The sequence below is a fragment of the Onychomys torridus genome, chromosome 22, assembly GCF_903995425.1.
Source record: "Onychomys torridus chromosome 22, mOncTor1.1, whole genome shotgun sequence".
In the NCBI taxonomy this organism is placed as follows: Eukaryota; Metazoa; Chordata; class Mammalia; order Rodentia; family Cricetidae; genus Onychomys; species Onychomys torridus.
In genome coordinates, this window is record NC_050464.1 from 27526466 (window position 1) to 27544211 (window position 17746).

Consider the following 17746-nt stretch of genomic DNA (forward strand, 5'->3'; position numbering starts at 1 on the left):
TTAAAGACTCTAGGTCCCACCCACGCAATTCCAGCTAATAGATCCGCTTTCTAGAGAGTTCCATGGCAAGTTGATTCCAAGGAACACCCAAGGGCCCCTTTAGCCTTGTGACTCTGTAGTCCTCAGAGTGTAGCTCTCCAGTCAGTAGCCTTTGGTAGATACTTGTTCAAATATGGGAGACATAGGTCAACATAAGCACACACAATCCCACCTCACTTGTCTGAAAGATCTTTTCAAATCCTGTGGTCAAAGGTTGGGAATTGGGATTGGAGAAACAGATCATCAATTAAGAGCACTTGTTGCTCTTACAAAGGACCAGAGTTCCAATCCCAACATCCCCATTGGTTGACTCACACACAGATGCCTCTAACTCTTGCTCCAAGGGATTTGGCGTCCCCTTCTGGCTCCATGGGCACCTGCAGCAGACATATTCATACACACACACACACACACACACACACACACACACACACTCAAATATCTGGTCCCTTGTCACCATTTAAAAACAAAAAACAAAAAACAAAAACAAAAAACAAGGACAGGGCCAAGTGGCCAGTTAATAAGAGGGAAAGTCATGGCTGGGTTCCCAGGACGAGAATGAGCTGGAGGTGAGTTCAAGGGTCTTATTGGCACATACCACTCAGGCCAGCACCTTGGAGAGAGACAATAGCAGGGGACAGAAGAGACCCAGCTGTGTTGCAGGCCTAACACTGACGTCAACTTCCCCTCCTGTTTTTCTCCCAGCACAGACCACAGACCAAGATGTACATCAACACATAAACCAAGAGCCAGATCGACTGATGCATCCCCCTAAATGGAATAGATAGATTGCCTTGTAATTTAGTAGCCTCCCATGGGGTACGCTCAGACAAAGCCATGGGCGCATCCAAACAGTGTTTTATGCATCTAGCAGTATAAGCACTATCAAATGCTGTATAAATCCAGACCCAGGTAATAAAGTCAGCGTCGTAAAAGACCCGTGCGATGCAGTAATTGATGCCCCTGGTAACCTCCCGAAAACACAGCAATAACTCAAGTCAGGTGCCGAGATCTCCTCCTCAGCCTTTCTCCCCAGATAAGCGGCGGTGAACTTTAGACCATGCAAACCAGATCACCGGTTGACATTCAGAAAGGGCTTCTGCAGGCTTCTGAGGTTTGACTCTGTGGCTTGATCCAGACCAGTTTCTAATGGTCCCATTGAAGGAAAGTAAGACCAACGGACCCAGAACTACACAGCCACAGCCTAGACTGCCAGCCAGGGGCATTGGGCATGTGCACAGGTCACAGAGGCAGATCTTCTTCCCTAGTCACCACCTCTGAGATCTGTATCTAAAATACAGCCCACACCAGCTGGGAGTTTACCTCAAGTGGGTTTGCATGCTGGCCATGCCACATCTGTGCGCAAATCTAGAGCCTTGAGGAAGGAGTGCCCTGAAACACCAGCCCCTCCAAGCGCTCAACAACAAATCACAGAAAACCAGCTTAAACTGGCTTACAGTGAGAGAGGCAGGTAGCTAGTTGAGGAAGGAGACAGGGAAGAGATAGGTATAAGTTTGTCTGGTTTATGGAGGGCGGTGCATAGTCCCACATCACCCCAGCCAAAAGCTCCCAGACAGATTTTTGTCTGTCAGTCAGGCCCATTCCTAAACCAAGACAATGGAGATGCTGTGCTCTGATTGGGCATGGAGTATTGCATTCTGATTGGTCGGCAAAGAGGTTATACACTCTGATTGGCCCTAGGGGAAGTCGTGTTTTCATTGGTCAAAAAAGAGGTTTTCTGATTGGCCATAAAGGATGCTGTATTCTGATTGGTCATCAAGAAAGCCAGTCTCGCCGGGTGGACAGGCACCAAAACTACACAGAAAAACCCTGTCTCGAAAAACTGAGAAAGGAAAAAAGAAAGCTAGTCTCTGAGTGGCCATGATCTTATCTCTGATGGGTCACCTGCCACCCAGAGACCGAGGTATGTCAGCTGCCCCTGATCCAAATGTGACCACTGTGGGGGAGCCTAGAAAACGTGGAAAGGCTCCAAGCAAAAGGAAAAACCTCAAGAAACATCTTCCAACGGAGCAAAGACAGGTAGGGTGGAGGAACAGAGGAAGGTCAGAATCATGCGGGGACCCCCAGAGATTCCCCTGAACTCACGTTGCAAGATTCAGATCAACAGCTTTCTGTGGGAAGCTGTTACAGTTTGGGTGTGAGTGTGTGTGACAGGAAATTCTGTACTGGGCATAGCTGCAGCCGAAATCTCCCCAGGGAGCCCTTACCTCATCTGAAGTACACAGCTTAGTGGGAGCTGGAGAAAGGCAGGAAGTAGCTGGAGGATGTAGGTCACCAGGGGTGTGTCCTTGAGGCCCTGTCTTGCCCTGACTCCTTCCTGTTTTCCCTTCCCTATTCCCTGTCTACCAGGATGTGAACCACCTCCTCCCCGACACATTCGCACCGCCATGATGCTCAGCCCAAGCACATGGGTCCAGCAACCCTCCAAAACCCTGAGCCAAACTTCAGTCCCTTTCTATAAGCTATTGTAGCTTGGAGTTTGGTCACAGGAACACACAGTAATAGAACACTATTCTAGGCAAATGTTCATGAAACTAAAAACAGAATGGAGAAGTTTTAGCCTGAAGATAAAACGTAACAGGTTTCTAGCACGTAAGGGTTTTGACTCCTGAACATTTCACTAACCTCAAAGGTGAACCGCTGGGGACACACAGAAAGAAAGTTGAAAACTGCAATCCTTAGACCTAGGCTGTGCTGGAAAAGGCTGCCTTTTCAGTAGTGACTACCTTGACTCCTAGAAGCAACAAAACATTAAAGAAGATGTCTATGTTAGGGGACAGTCCCTTTCAAGTTCCCTTCACCTGCCTCAGTGTCTCCTAAAAATATCCATCCCGATCCTCGCATTGTGATGACTTAGGTGATAAATCCCTTCCTGCTCACCCCAACCCACCACCTCTTCCCCACCCCTGGGCTATGACTGTGATAGAATGCTGAAGCCCCAACCAGAGTCACAGCCAGCGCACCAGAGACTCCTAACAAGCAGATGATGTCACAGTGACAGATGCCGCCAGGCGGCGAAATCCATCACGACTGTCCACAAGAACAAAGAGCGAGAGGGAATGTGCTGTGCTGGACAGGCAGCTCCCAGTTAAGAATCAAAGCATCTCTGGGGTGAGGGAAAGAGTTCATAATGGGAAAATCAACAACTGGATCTGGCCGCCTCTTCAAAGGACAGCATGCATGGAGATGCAAGCCCGTTCCCAAGCCACATGGATTGTATGTGCATCTGTGCTGAAGAGACTAGGATTCATTTAAGAAGGGGTTCTGCAATGTCACGGCATAAAAAAAAAAAAAAAAATGGCAATCACAAAGACATAGAGGCACTGTGTTTGGAAAGCCCGTGGTGTGGTGATGGGCAATGGGAAGGCCATGCAACCTGGAATGCGGCTTCCCTGTGCCTCTACGAGTTGGGTCACATTCACAGCCCTATGTGTTACTTACACCAAGCAGTTGGCACCAATAACCTAGATCTTGCTCCCCAGGTCACAGAAAGTGGAAGGGAGAAGGGACCCATCCCAGTCACAGTGACAGCCACAATGTCCATGCAAAGGGAGTGGTATCCCAATCTCTATCACCACCTACTGTCAAACCATAGTTCCACTATGGCTACTGTCATGATCACAACATGGGAATCTGAGGGAACCAGAGTAGAGATACTTCTAGGTACTGTCAGTACCCGAGTGGATCCCCATGGGTCAGCATATTGGCTCTGCCTGCCCCACCCATGAGGGAGCATCTTGTATCAAGATGGCCATGGTTATTATTGCTACCCCAACCTGTGTCCATCCACAAGGATGTTGGAGTGAGCCACTCAGCATCCCAAGGCAGACCTGGCTGGGAGAGCCTTGACTTGACGTACAGCCTTAGACAAGGCAGTGAACAGGCATGTGGTACCAACAAGGACATGATGTCTAAGAAGCCAGAAGCAGACCTGGTCTGGGTCGCCTGCCCAGGTCTCCCAACATCTTCCACCTGGGTTGTCCACAAAGCAGATGAACTCAAGTCACCAACACCTGTTGCCTAACTACCCAGAGGACCATGGCAGGAAACAAACTAAGAAGGCCTGGCCTGTGGCAGGCAAGCACACACCTACCTCTGGGGTTCTGGAAGCCAGGCACAGCCTCCTGGCTCATGAGAAGGAAGAGGCCACCAGGCGTACCAGGTGTGAAAGAAAGTGGGGGCTCTAGAGGGCTATGCTAAACCAGACAGATCAGTAGGTGATGTAGCAAGAGCCCAATCTTCATGTGTATTCTAACTTTCCATAAGTCGTCATTCTCCCAAGGGAGCTTGGCAGGGCCTGTGAGATGCCCTTTGGAGCCCTGTAAGACATCAGGTCTGATCACAGCTTCTGTCTCAAGGCAGCTGGTGGCTGGGGCATGTGCAGTCAGCCAAAGTCACATCTCTGCAGGGCACTTCTGCCCCAGATGTCGTAGGACCAACAGAGATTTATTCCACTCCTGAGACTGGGTGTTTTGACAGCCTGTAGATGCTAAACACGTTGGTCAGGATTTGGTTGCAGAGAACAGAGACAATCTTGGGCCAGCAGGGACAGAAAAAGGGGCTTCTCAGAGAGAGCAGAGGGGAACAACACAGACAGACACACACACACACACACACACACACACACACACACACACACACTTCAGAAATGACTCTCATGCCACATTGCAGATCCAGGGCACCAGGGAAGCCACTGTCCCTCATACAAGGAAGCCACCAGTCAAACCAGGAAGTTGCCACCAAGGGCCCTAGCTCAAAATTTATGCCACCAAAGCCACCATCTGAAGGCCACCACCATGGGGCCACAAAGGTAGACTGCCACCAAGGTACCAGTACCCAGTACCATCCCTGCTAGAGTGCACACAATCCACCTCTCCACCTTTCAAAGCCAGGAACACCTCTGCTGCTTCCAGAAAGAGACCCTGGCTTCACATCATCCCCACCAAGAACACCAAGACCAAGACATGCTCAGTGGGGATGAGAACACTGTCAGGAAGGAGCAGGCTGTCCTCTTGAGCCTATGAAATGCAAGTGTGCCTGTTAACTTTAGTCACCAGCTTGACACAATCTGGAGTTATCTGAGGAGAGATTCTCAAGGAGGGATTGTCTACATCAGGTTGACCTGGGGGCATGACTAATGGGCATTATTACTTTGATTATATTAATTGATAAGCAAAGACATGGCCCACTGTGGGTGGTAACATTCCCTAGGCTGGGGAACCTGAACTGTATAAGGATGAAGAAATGGAAGGGTTGGGGATTTAGCTCAATGGTAGAGTGCTTGCCTAGCAAGTGCAAGGCCCTAGGTTAGATCCTCAGCTAAAAAAAAAAAAAAAAAAAAAAAAAAAAAAATGGGCTTTTGGGGCTGGAGAGATGGCTCAGAGGTGAAGAGCACTAACTGCTCTTCCAGAGGTCCTGAGTTCAATTCCTAGCAACCACATGGTGGCTCACAACCATCCGTAATGAGATCTGGTGCCCTCTTCTGGCCTGCAGACATACATGCGGACAGAACACTGTGTACATAATAAATAAATAAATCTTTAAAAATAAAAAAAAAGAAAGAAATGGAGCTGAACACAATCAAGCAAGTGAGCCTTCTTTGCTCCCTCTTTCTGACTATGGATACATGTGACAACAATGTATCTCCATGCCTTTCCCACAATGGTGGACTCTCCCTCCGGAACAAAGAGCCCAAATGAACCCTTTCTTCCCTGAGTTGCCTTTGACAGGGCATTTTATCACAGCAACAGAGAAGAAACTAGAATAAACACATAAACTAAAACAAGTGACACCCACCCTTGTCACTATGAGAGTACCCACATGCCTGAGAATGGGGGCTCACAGAGAGAAAAAACGGACCCAAGGAATGAAAAGAATTTGTCTTGGTGAGGGTTTCGATTGCTGGGAAGAGACATCATGACCACAGCAACTCTTACAACGGGAAATCATTTCATTAGGGTGGCTTCCATTTCCAGAGGATTAGTCCATCATCATCATGGTGTGACACAGTGGCATGCAGGCAGACATGGTGTTGGAGAAGAAGCCGGGTGTCCTAGTCTTATCTTGTAGGCCAAAAAAAGTGGTCTGAGACACCAGGTGTGGCTTGAGCATACATGAGACCTCAAAGCCCGCCTCCACAGTGACACACTTCCTCCAATAAGACCACACCTACTCAAACAAGGCCACACTTCCAAATAGTGCCACTCCCTTTAGGGGCCATTTTCTTTCAAACCACCATAGAAATGGCCTATGTCTCAACTCCTAGATCCAACCATGCCCGATGCCAGAACACTGAATGTTTTCCTACGTCAACCAAAAGGGAAGATTTCTTTTTTTCTTTCCTAGTTTTCTTTTCCTACAAACAAAAGAATTCCAAGACTATAACCCCAGGGCCAGAGAAGCTTAATCTTAAGTATGAGATTTTCTGGCCAGTGTGAATCAGAGAACACACACCCCATCCCCGGATGGACTGAATGAGCCACACATGGAAATCTCACACTTCAAGGGCTGAAGAGATGGCTCAGTGGTTAGAGCACTGGCTGCTCTTGCGGAGGACCTGGGTTTAGTTCCCTGCACCTACATGGCAGCTCAAAACCATCTATAACTCCAACTCTAAGGGGATTTGAGCCTTCTTCTAGCCTACTCACTGCTGTGTGCATGTGCACACATATACCCACTCACAGACACACACACACACACACACACAACTTTTCTCATCTTTTTCCTTCTTTGTATTTCTCAGGCTTCCAGAGTTTTCCTAGCCAAAAAAAAAAAAAAAAAAAAAAAAAAAATCTCTCTCAAGAATCAAGCCCAAGGAAACAGAGCCACTAGTCTTATAAAAATAGCTATTTGAATGCACCGCAATAACAAATATGAAATAACACAAAATCAACACCCAGCACTCCTGGGAATTTACGGTAGCAGAACAGCCTAGAGCTTGAAGGAGAAGGAGTTGGGGAGAGAAAACTAAATTTCACCACGCAGCGAGAGCTGAGTCTGCTTTGAGATTGCTTTCACAAATAGGCAGCCACGTGAGAGAAAACAGATAATACCCCCCCGATTCCCACAGCATCTTCACCCTCCACAGCCAGGCCCTTTAAAAAATTTAAAAAAATAAAAATAAAAAAATAAAAAAAATAAAAAAAAAGGAAAAGGCTGATGCCCCAAAGTCAAATGAAATCAAGCTTGGTTTGAAAAGCAAATATGAGCAGGCCCTCCTCACAGGCTGTGGGCTTGTTCTCAAGGGAAGTAGGACCTTGGGGTGGTAACACTGGGTTCCTCAGGACTAGGGTGGGAAAGCTGAGGGTAGTTGTGGCTGCCAGTGCGCTCACTTAGCAACATCCATGCAGCATCCACCGTACCCATGAGGGTACTCAGTACACAGGACGCAGAAAGAAGCACAAAGCGATGGAGGCTGAACTGCAGATGTCCCTGCCAAGGGCACACTGGTGCAAAATAAGTAGCCATCAATGGCTGGCAGGCTGAGAATGAGAACATAGCTCAGTGGTAGAGCTCCTGCCTAGAATCCTCCAGTGAGGGGCTAGGGGCGTAGCTCAACAGTGAGTGCTTGCCTAGAATCCCCCAGTGAGGGGCTGGGGTGTGGCTCAGCCATAGAGCTCCTGCCTGGAATCCCCCAGTGAAGGGCTGGGGTGTGGCTCAGTGGTAGACCTCCTGCCTAGAATCCCCCAGTGAGGGGCTGGGGGCGTGGCTCACTGGCAAGTGCTTGCCTAGTGCCTGCAAGGCCCTAGGTTCATATGCAGCACCACAAACGAAAAAAAAGGAGAAGCTGAGCTCACACCAATGAAGAAGATGAACAGGTTGCTGGGGGACAAGGTGTCAAGCTCACTGGGTTTGAGTAATCTGGAACAGTCTATGTAAGGTAAAGATAACAAGGCAGGAGCTGGGGGATCCAGGGACAACTGGAAGCGGTAGAAGCATCAGATCCATTTGGAGCCCCCCTGAAGGCCACCTGCAGCAGTGACCACAGATTGTGAACACAGTTCCCCATCAGAAGCACCTGCTGCTCTCTGCCTGGGTTTCTACCCGGAAGCATGTAGGTCTGGATACAGGAGGAAACAGAGAGTTGACAGCCCACCCCCCTTCCCCTGAGAAGCACCTTATGGAAAAGCTGGGAGCAGTGTATCAGCTGCCCAGCATCCTCAGAACCCAGAAGCCATGACCCTAGCCAGCTGTTTAGACATCCCAAGCCCCAGCTGTAACTTCCCCTTCTCCACTTTCTGTTCCTTGTCATGGTGCCTGCCATTACCCACAACCCACTACTGCACGCAAGGCTCAGCATATGAGGACCAAAACTCAATAACCATGGAAAGATGATGAGAAAGGGAAGCGTTCAAGGCCAAGATCTGGGTTTTCCAAAGGGAAGAGAAGAGCCATACTGGGGTACAAAGTAGGTGACTAGAGATATCAGCCAGGGCCAGGCTGGGCGGCACTTCTATAGCTACCTCCATGAGAGCAGGAATCTTCTGAAGACAGCAGAGGTGGGATATGATGGTGTCACACACAGGTGGGAGGCAGGGCCCAGCTTCCTCTTTGGGAGAACTCAGGAGCCCCAAGCATCCATCCAGAGATGAATGGCCAGTCAGAATGTGGCCCATGCTGACATGGAGTACTACTCAACTACTCACAGCAGAGAAAGGTAGTGAACCCCAAATGTTCCATTACGCTCCCATACTCTACAGCCACATTGGTAGATGTCTCAAGTAGAGCAAATCCGTGGCAGAAGCCGACAGTAGCCATTGAAGGCTGGGCGAGGGGAGAAAGGAATGGATGGCTTGTCAACTCAGCAGGATCTGGAATCTTCTTGGGAGGTAAGACTCCAGGCACACCTCTGAGGGGTTATCTAGATGAGGTTAGCTGAGGAAGGAGGACCCACCCTGAGTGTGGGCAGCGCCATTCCGTGGGGCGGGGTCACAGACTGAATACAAAGGAGAAAGCAAGCTGAGCGCCAGCGTCCATCTCTCTCCGCTTCCCGACTGCAGATGCCACGGGACCAACCACTTCACGTTCCTGCCGCCATGCTTCCCCCGACATGACGGACTGTACCTTCTAACTATGATCTAAAATTAATTCCTTCTTTGCCAAAGCGTCCTGTGTCAGATACTTTGTCATGGAGATAGGAATAGTGGCTAACACTGGTGGTGTCCACACAGCCTGGGAACCCCACAGTTGGCAAGGTCATCAGAGATGGAGAGAAGGGGACAGGCTGAGGTGGCCCTACAGGTTCACTGTCTGGCCCTGCCAGGCCTCAGCTTTGGCACAACACCATGTGCCAGGCAGTCACTCGCTTTCTCTGCAGCCCGCCCTGGGATGAGCTTCCCATTAACAGGCCCTCCCAGGCATCGCCACCCCAGGGCCAACCCCTACCACTACCACCATTCAGAGGAAGCTACAGCCTCCTGGGTCTGTGACTTGTCATTTGGAATTAATCTGGCCTGGGTTACCTGAGGAGCACCATCCACCCCACCTGACCACAGGCTCTAGGAGCAGGCACCTTGGAAAAAGCCAGAGAAAACACTGGAGCGGGAGGTATCTGTCCACTCTCACCACAGCCCTCACCCTCACCATGACAGCTCCCACGCACACCAGAGCCTCAGGTGACATGCAGGAGTAATGTTCTCCCCCATGGAGCAGAGTTCTGATACTTTAGGAAACACACAGGACCTCCTTATAAACCATTCAAGGAGTGGCTGGCCCCTCTGGGGCATGAAGGAACCTCCCACACCAGCCACATACTCAGCCACATCTGCATCTGGCCTGGCCACGTCACCTCTCCTAGGTTAGCGCATTGACCAAAGACAGTGACCATCAGAGACATCTGTTCGGGACCATCAGATCCTCCACATTCTGGAATGGGTGGGGAAGAATCTGAGCCACCCACACCCAATGGATTCATCAGGAGACTGAGGCATCTAGCCTTCTCCAGACTAGAATTTGTCATAACGAAGTAATGTCCATCGGGCAAGGTCGGCTCAGGAAGGGGAAAAGCAACAAATCGTAATGGTATACAAGTACAAGGATGCCATCTGGCCACCCACGGCTCTGCCCTCCAACTTTAAAACTGAACACACACACAGAGTTCTGCTCATAAGGCAGCAGAATCGAAAATAACACCTCGCCAGACCCAGACACAGAAAAGAACAACAGAACAATTTTACTGAATACTTCAATTAATTAATTGCCCAGAGAAGCCAAGCTCACGTCCCTAAAAGCGGCTTGGGAGCTATTTATATATTTATGATGGGGAAGCAGGCAGGGTGCAGACTTTGAACGCTAACCCTGTCCCAATATTTACAGCATGTTCCCGTCTGTCTTGGCAGACAGGTGTCAATTCTATATTTGTGACAAACTTTCTCCTGTGCCAGTTTATCATTTGTCTAATCAGAAGGTGTTTATTGCTGAGAACTCATCTGGAAAATTCCATGAGCCGAGATGCTCTTCTATGGATCATTTTTGGGGTTTGGGGGAAAGTAGACATTTAGAAAAGTCGCTTTGCTTGTTTCTAAAACAATCTCCTGGCCAGGCAAGGTGGTGCACACCTTTAATCCCAGCACTCGGGAGGCAGAGACAAGCTGATCTCTGTGAGTTCAAGACCAGCCTGGTCTACAGAGCAAGTTCCAGGACAATGCAAAGAGACCCCGTCTCAGAACAAAACTTTAAAAAGTGTCCTTTTAAACCAAGCATGGTGACTCATGCCTGTAATCCTGGCACTTGGGAGGTGGAGGCTGGAGGATCAGACATTCAAGGTCATCCTCAGCTGTGGAGTGAGTTTGAGGCTAGCCTGGGCTAGGTGAGACCTTGTCTCAAAATAAATGGTGTGTGGGAGGATTTTAAGCTTTCCTTTCCTTTCTACTTTTTGGTTCAGAGACTGATTTCAAACCCTGTTCAGGGATACTCAAGTTTAACTAGTGGCCGAGACAAGGGGCTGGCAGAACATACCCTGGGTTTCAGCACAGGAGGCCATGTTTTCCAGCCCCACTTCTGCAAAGTATTTGTTTGGGAGAAGAGGCAAGTTTTTAAGACAAACTATATATATGTATGTATGTGTGTGTGTGTATAGATAGATAGATAGATAGATAGATAGATAGATAGATAGAGCATTCTTCCCCAATAAAAACAAGAGCCACATTGATTGAATCCCTATGTTTTGTTTTGTTTTATTGAGAACACTGTGTCCAAGTTTTCCTATGTGGACTGTCCTAATTTTCTTCTCTGTTGCTGTGATAAAACACTGACCAAAGCTATTCGGGGAGGAAAGGTTTGATCTGGCTTACAGCTCATGGTCTATTATAAAGGGAAGTCAGGACAGGAACTCAAGGTAGGAACCTGGAGGCAGGAGCTGAAGCAGAGGCCATGGAGGAACACTGCTTACTGGCTTGCTCCTTGTGGCTTGCTCTGACTGTTTTCATATACAACACAGTACCATGGGCCTAGGGGTGGCTCTACCCACAGTGGGCTGGGCCCTCCCACATTAACAGTGGAGACAATGGAGAGAACAGGGTCCAGCTGACACCTGGGTAAAAGCTGTGAGGAAGTGTAGATCTTTGACAGACTGTGTGTCAACCACAGAAAACTTACACAGAGAGAGAGAGAGAATTGTCCCATGAGCAAGCCAAATGAGGTTTCTAAGCCGGGCGTGGTGACACAGGCTGGCAATTCCAGAACTAAGGTTGAAGCAGAAGAATGAGAAGTTCAAAGCCAGCCTCAGCCAGTTAGGAAGAGTTTGTCTTAAAAACAAAATGGATCATAGTGGGCCCCAGCTCCACAGTGTGGCAGAGTCTCTGGTCATGCATGTCTGAGAAGGCCAGGCAGTTTCCCAGTTCCCAGGGCCAATGCTGCAGTGAGGGAGCCTGTCTCACCTTGATCTCAAGACATACAGACCATGAATCCTGAATTCCATGGAAAAGGCTACTTTGTTCTGCCTTGCATATTGGCCTCACAGGTAAGATTTCTTTAATAAAACTTCTACAATGAGCCATTCAAAACACTCATGCATGTAAAATAGGAATAAACCTTAAAATAAATAAATGATTGATGATAGATATCTAAAAGATAGATGTCTACTAGATAGATGATAGATAGATTGATAGATAGATGATAGATAGATAGATAGATAGATAATAGATAAATAAATAGATGGATAGATGGATGGATGGATGATGGATAGATAGATAGATAGATAGATAGATAGGTAGATAGATAGATAGATAGATAGAATGAAGTATGGATGGACAGATAGAATGATAGACAGATGGACAACTGATTGACAAATCTAAGAAAGGACAGATGGATGGTTTGCAGACAGTTCAGCTGTCCAGCTCTGATTGGTTCTCTTGGCTCCTGCTGATCCCTAACTGATCAGGTCACACATTCATCTAGGACATGGAGCTCTGAGCAGGATGAACCCAGGGACACTGAGGGCCAGGATCCCATGCACTCACATGTCACAGGAGCGAGACCTGTAGCTGTCCAATCTTAGCCAATGCTGGGAGTTGAGAAGCAAAGCCTGGACCAAGCGTTAATCCCGAAAGGAACCCTCCAGAACAATTCCACAGTGAACTCATTGGCAGACAACATTTGGCTGAAATAACAAAAAACCCAACCACAAGTGTCTCCCATGGTAGAGACACATGGTATTTACTTATCAAGAGGCTGGAGGTGGGAGCAAGTTTAACTTCCAGGCTCATGGGGAACCCAGGCTGCACTCCATCACAGCTCCTGTGCCTCCTGGTGAGCTGACAAAGCCATCCCACCATCACAGCTGTGACCCTAGCAGAACAAGGCCTCTCCCTCCTTGTGTGACTCTCTCAGCAGGAAGGCAATCTTCCACCTGCCCTGGCACACTCACGCTTCCATCTCATTGGCTGGCGCCAGGTCACAGGGCCAATCCCTAGCAAAGAAAGCCCTATGACACATGGTCTGAGACTACTCACCTCAGGTATTAGTCACCGCCTTGCTGCTACAATATAGTGCCTGAAAGATCAACTCAAGGAAGGAAAGGTTTATTTTAGCTCATGGTTTGAGGATACAATCCATCACGTTAGGGAAGGTAGGGCAGCAGGACTGTGAGCCAGCCGGTCACATGACATCCACAGTCAGGCAGCAGAGAGAGATGAACGCTGGTGCTCAGCTCACTGTCTCCTTTGTATCCAGTCCAGGACCCCAGCCTAGGGAATGGTGCTGCCCACATTCAGGATGGATCTTCCCTCCCAGCTAACAAAATCTAGAACCCCTCTCATATGCACACCCAGAGGTTTGTCTCTTGGGTGATTCTAGATCCCATCAGGTTGACAGTCAAGATTAACACCATGCCTCCTAAACAAAGAGTCTTCCAGTAACAAAGAGGAAGGAGCAGTGACTTCTGGGTAGGAGCCAGCCAGAGCCACTAAGAATGTTCTAGCTACCTCTCCTCGCACCAGATGCCCCCTCAGATATTTGGGGGCTTGTTTACATATTATTAAGATAGGGTCTCTCTGTGTAGCCCAATGTCTCAGTTAGGGTTTCTATTACTGTGAAGAGACACCATGACCACAGCAACCCTTATAAAGGAAAACATTTCATTGGGGTTGGCTTACAGTTTCCAGAGGTTTGGTCCATTATTGTCACAGCAGGTATCATGGTGGTACACAGGCAGACAATGGTGCTGGGGAAGGAGCTGAAGGTTCTACATCCTGATCAGCAGGCAGCAAGAAGAGAGAGTGCCACTGGGCCTGGCTTGAGCACTTGACAGTCCAAAGCCCACCCACCCCCAGTGACGTACTTCCTCCAACAAGACCACACCTCCTAAGAGTGCCACCCCCATGAGCCTCTGGGGGCTGGCCATTTTCATTCAAACCAACATACCCAAGCCTGCCTCAAATTTGCAATCCTCTTGCCTTGATATCCACCCCAGTATTGCAATGATGATTGTGTACCACCCAACCGTGGGCCACAGAAGTGCCCCTCCAAAGCTTATGATCTGCTGCAGCTCTCCCTGTCATTTCTGATAGACCCTGGTGGCTTCGCAGGCAGGTAAAGCATCCACAAACATTCACGCACACAGTCCCTGCCCCGCCCCCCAAGTGCTAATGAAGACAGCCAATCAGGCATCTGAGTCTGAGAAAGATCTGGCCAGTCCAACCCCAGCAAAGCTTCATACTCCACCTTCTGAGGCTCAGAGACCAAGCGACAGGGAGAGGGTTTCCAGGCCACTGGCTCTGTGGAGGTTTGACACTGATGCTGAGGCCATTGTAGGAGACCACTGTTCCTGCTGTCTTTGTTGGATCCCCCAGAAAAAAAAAAATCTCAGAGGGGAATTTGATGGTGGGTGGTAAAATTGGAAGGTGATCCCAAGATGATGGGGTGGGAGAAAGGAGACAGGAAGGGAAGAGAAGAGCACAGGGGCGTCTTCATAGGCCCAAGGGTCCTACCTCTGACAAGATAGCCATCTATCTGCCTAGGGAAATAAAAATCGTGGCTGGGAGAGCTCCAGTCCAGCCCTGGGCATCAGGTCAGTAAACTGATGAGCCCTGAAAAGGTCCCTATTGTGGACCTTGAATACTCACAACTATTTATAACTGGCTGGAACCACTATGGGCCACAACGGTCTAATGCTAAACCCAAGAGAGGAAATGAAAATATGTAGCACACTAAAATGAAAATATGTACCACCTGTCCATAGCAGGGTTGTGACATGTCCCAGCAGGTCAAGGTGCTTGTCGACAAATCTGACAACCCGAGTTCAATCCCTGATAACAGAAAAAGAAAACAAATGCGTGCACATAATAAATACATTTACCCATTTAAAAGCGTTTCTTTCTTTCTTTTTTTTTTTTTAGCCAAAGGACAGAATTTATTAGCTCCTGAGTTCTAGTTCTCCTTCTGCTGTACAGTTTTGGTTCCACATAGTCGCCCAGTCCGGCAGGCAGCAATGAGACCCACTCTGCGCCCAGCAGGGGCATCTCTTCGGAGAGTGGAGGGTTTGCCAATGTGCTGGTGGTTACCACCTCCAAAGGGATGCTCCACAGGATTCATGGCCACACCCAGGACACCTAAAAATATGGAATGTTTCACAAATTTGTGTGTCATCCTTGTGCAGGGGCCATGCTAATCTTCTCTGTATCATTCCAATTTTAGTATATGTGCTGCCGAATCAAGCACTAAAAACATTTCTAATATAAAAAGAATGTCCACGGAAACATTTTTCACAAGAGCTACAAAATGGAAACATTGCAAATGTTCATGAGCTCGGGCTTCTGTATTCAATAGGTGAATGGGTGAATAACATATGGTATGCCCATACAATGGAACATTATTCAGCCATGAAAAGTGAAAAGGTGCTAACAGCTACCATATACTACAATGCAATTCAATGAAAGGCCCCAAACACAAGGAAAGTATTCGATGGTTTTGTTTCCCTAAAATGCCCAGAAAAGTAAAAAAAAAAAAAAAAAGTGGATTCCTAGTTAGTTGCTAAGAGCTGAGGATGGAGGAAAAGAGTGAGTGGGAGTTTTTCAGTTTTGGTTTTGGGTTTGTTTGTTTGTTTGAGGCAAAGTTTCTCAGTGTTGTCCTAGCTGTCCTGGAACTTGCTCTGTGGCTGGCCTCAAGCTCAGAGATCTGCCTCCCTCCGCACCCACCCCCAATGCTGGGATTAAAGGCATGTGCCATGTGCCACCACACTGGCAAAAGTGAGTATTAATGGATACAGTTTTAATTTGGAGTAGTGAGAATGTTCTAGAACTGTTCAGTGGTGAAGGCTGCACCACACTCCATATTTCAAACACCACCAAAGCGTGTGCTTTAAGAAGATTTATACAGTGGCTATGCCACCAGACACCAAAAGACTTCTAGGACTTTAAAAAACAAAAAACGAACAAATAAGTCTGTGGTCTGCTGTTTGATTGCAATGGAAACTCTAACCATGTCAGAAATAAGTCAAATTATCTAATGTGACTAAAACACATAGAGCAGAAAGAAAGTAAGTGTGGGTTGGGGGGGGGGGGGAGAGTAAAGAATTAGTGCAGTGCAGGACAAGCCACAACCAAAATATATGGTAAGAGATTGCCTGCAAATTCAGCTCTGGGCATCCTGGCAGCAAAGGAATAAAGGGAAATACTCCCCAAATCCAGACTTTTCATAAGGACTCAGTACAGCAATGTAGGGGACATCTCACCATCTGAAGATTATTGGAACTGCGGTAAGAGAATAATGTTGAGGGAAATTGTTTGTTTGTTTGTTTTCGAGACAGGGTTTCTCTGTGTAGTTTTGGTGCCTGTCCTGGATCTCGCTCTGTAGACCAGGCTGGCCTCGAACTCACAGAGATCCACCTGGCTCTGCCTCCCGAGTGCTGGGACTAAAGGTGTGCACCACCACCACCTGATGAGGAAGAGCATTTTATCTCACCAGCAAAATCACCTCCACCAGGATATGACGTCCTACCCACCCTCTTGGACTTTTGTAAGATGATTGGCAGGGTGCAGATTTTTACTTAACTGTCTTAGAATGTCAGCAGTCTTCTTAAGGTCACAGTGAATCCTTTAATATTCACGTCATTCTATTTTAGACCATCCATTAAGTGGGCAGCAGGTCGATTTCCCATCCTTCAAGTGCTAACTGCTCCGGTCCTGGATGCTCCTCCTGCATCTGTGGGTTTGCTGTGGTTCCGGCCATCTCTCAACAATCCCTTCCTGCCAGCCTCCATTTCTCACCACACTCGGCAACTGCTTTCTGGTCGGCCTTGAGTTGACAGCTCCATTGAATCTACGGTTCCTGCCGGATCCTTCCAGTGGGGTGGACTATTGGTAAGTTGGAAGGGCGAGGGCAGATGGCACCTTCTGTCCTTGACCAGAGAGCTCTCACAGGGACATGTGTGAATGTTTGCAGTTTCTATCATCATGGGGGCGGGTGGGACAGGAATGCCATAGACATTACAGTAGACAGTAGCATAGACCCTACACTGACAAGCCATCCCTGAATAGCTGTATGACCCCAACTCCCCAGGCTAAGAACGCTGATTGGGAACGAGAATAGATAGATGGTCAGTTCACTTATGATTTTTTTATGTTGTGATATTTTGAATGCCAGGCAATGTCCCAGAAGCAATTCCCTTAATATTGGGATTGTGGGGAATCCCCACGTTGCTAGAGCGGACCCTGAACCTATGAAAAGCCTGGGTTTATTTCCTTAGTCACTTTGGCTGCCAAGATGCCCAGAACTGAACTCATAATCAGTTGCTTACATACATTTCTGGTGTGGCTCACCCAACTAAACCCCCCCAATATGGACAGAAACCTCTGAAGTTTATTCTCCCTTAAATTGTCCGCATTGTATATATTTGGTCACAGTAACACACAACAGACCAATACCCCTAGATACTTCAACTTGGTGTCATGACAGCCATTCAGTCTATCTAATGCATCTTCATGGCATCCCCAACAGAGCGGCTTCCATGCTCCGAAGCCCCCAGCGGACCCTGGGCCTCAGCTGCATTTTCCTGACTTATATGGCTCCTTCCACCCAGCAATGTGCTCTCTGGGGATCACTCATCACGTAGCCTGTCAGCATCCTTCCTTTTCAAGGCTATATTATATTCCACCATCTAGACAAACCACATTTTGTTGACCTACTTGTCAATGGGTAGACATCAGGGCTGTCCCCATCTTTTGGCTACCTACCGTAAACAAAGCTGTTG

At 48.1% G+C, this 17746-nt stretch overlaps 1 non-coding gene across 1 annotated transcript; it reads right to left on the reverse strand.

The window, feature by feature from the left end:
- Positions 1–15109: 15109 nt before the first annotated feature.
- LOC118572829 lies at positions 15110–15216 on the reverse strand. Its single transcript, XR_004943529.1, has one exon. It is a non-coding gene; the product is annotated as a U6 spliceosomal RNA (small nuclear RNA).
- Between the last annotated feature and the right edge of the window lie 2530 nt (positions 15217–17746).